Consider the following 2,173-nt stretch of genomic DNA (forward strand, 5'->3'; position numbering starts at 1 on the left):
GATACAGTTGGCTTTGTTCTTACTTCTTAAGATTGTTTTGGTTATTTGTGGCCCTTTGTGATTATATATGAATTTTAGAATGGTCCAAACTCTCAATAACTAAGTTTCATTTCCTTTAAGAGTCAAATCATGGGATCTGTGTTGCAATAAGTGTAGAATGATTGGGCTAAGCCTCTGATGCTATTGTCCTAAATGTGTTTGGTTGAACTTGCCTATGAATATCTAGTTTGGAAATACAGTCCATAATTTGCTGATAATTTTACAGTGATGTAAACTTTATAAATTCTACCTGTACGTTTTTGCTTATTGTTTTCTTCTTGTGAATATACTCATACCTTTATACTGCTTTCTGCATAAATGTATGTCATATTACAGAGGCTTAACATTTTCTTTTCTATTTGACAAATATAACATATAGCTGTATCTATCTGATGTCAATGATTTTCAAAAAACTAGAAAAGTAGAAGTATGTACATTGAGACCTCATGGTCATTCATATTATTACCAGTCTCTTCTCTCTCCTTCCTTCCTTTTTTCTTTCCTTCCTCCTGTCTTCTCTTCTTCCTATCATCCGTCATCTGTCATCCTGTCTACCTCCTCCCTCTCCTCACATTTCTTCTTCCTCCTCCTCCTCCTCTTCCTCCTCCTTGTCCTCCCTGCCCCCTCCTCCTCCTCCTTCTCCCTTTCCAGCCCCTATCTTTTCATTCTCCTTCTGGATCAAGGAAAAGGAAGGACTTTGTAGTGCTGATCTGTTCTGAAACATTATTTTCCTAAGTGTGTGCCTCCGTGTCTCTAACGTGTTAGTGTATACATACATTTTCTATTTTATAGACCACATCAAATGCCTTCTTGAAAAATTAGAGTAAGTACTTGAAGTAAAGCAATTATTTTTCTTTATCATAAACAAAAGAAAGAGGCCTACAAATAACTTTTTCTTTATTTCCTGGTAGCCTGCCACAGATGAAGTTTACACTAATTAGAAATCATCTGGGAACAGGAGAGCAGATTGAGCCTTCGGCTGGAAGTGCTTCCTGACAGGTGGTTCACCACAAAGCAACATTACAATTACCTAACACACTGTTTGATTTGTGTAAACCTCATTACTACTCACATTATTTAATGAACTATGAGCATTCCTTCACCTCCCTGCAGATTGCAGCGCTCCATTTCCATTTCAATTCGGGAAAGAAGATTGCATGGTTAAAACCCATTTGCTTTTTAAGGCAAATATTGCCTTGAATTCAAAATTCTTAATTTGAATATAAGTTTTAAAACATGTACCTAAAACTAATCAGTGAAACCGGCAGGCTAAATTTTGTTCATAATATTAATAATATTATTAAGCTTTAAGTTTTGGGTTATATTTCCTCCATGCATAAAAGAGAAAAACTGATTTTTAGCAATGTGTAAGAATGTGCATGTTCTAAGTGTGTTCCCATGGGTAGTGAGGTGGAAAATTGAAGCAATTATCCAGATAATTCAAGCCTCAAACCACAAAATTGCCTCAGTTCTTAAATTTTCTTTGTATGTGTCTGCATAGTCTGAAAGTTCATTTGATGAAACCAAATATTGTTTTTCTTTTTTAAAAAAAGTCTAAATTTCTCTATGTCTAGCTTAGTCTAACAGTTCATGTTTTAATATCTCATGAATTTTCTGTTTTGAAAACAGAACAAAAGCTAATTTACAGTTTCCCAGAGAAGTGATCCTAATTAAAGGAAACTGATAAAAATAGAAACAACTTTCTATAAGCTGTTTCTAGTTTGTCTGTGTGTGCCCAGTGTTGTGTTACATCTTTATAATAAACATACACATGATTTTTTTTATTTCCTGGAGCTAAAGTTCAGTCAGTTTTAAAGTTGAGCAAAATTTTACCTCAACCTACTTTCCAGCTTTTTATCACCAATTATCCACTTCCAGAAGCTTCCATTCCTGTCAACTGGTTTATTCAATATCCCCTAGAGGCTCCCGTACTCTAGCAATACCCTCCTAGTGACATCCTTTATTCTTTTCTTCCCATGCACTCATCGGCAAGGAAGCAACAGAGTTCAGTTCTGCCTGACTTCAAAGCCTTATCCTTCCTCATTCTCTATCTGGCCTTCCAAATCCAGCCAAAATACTCTCTACCAGTCTTGATGACCTAATCATACTGCAATTACCAACTGTGCTCCAAATG

The sequence above is a fragment of the Lynx canadensis genome, chromosome C2, assembly GCF_007474595.2.
Source record: "Lynx canadensis isolate LIC74 chromosome C2, mLynCan4.pri.v2, whole genome shotgun sequence".
Taxonomy (NCBI): Eukaryota; Metazoa; Chordata; class Mammalia; order Carnivora; family Felidae; genus Lynx; species Lynx canadensis.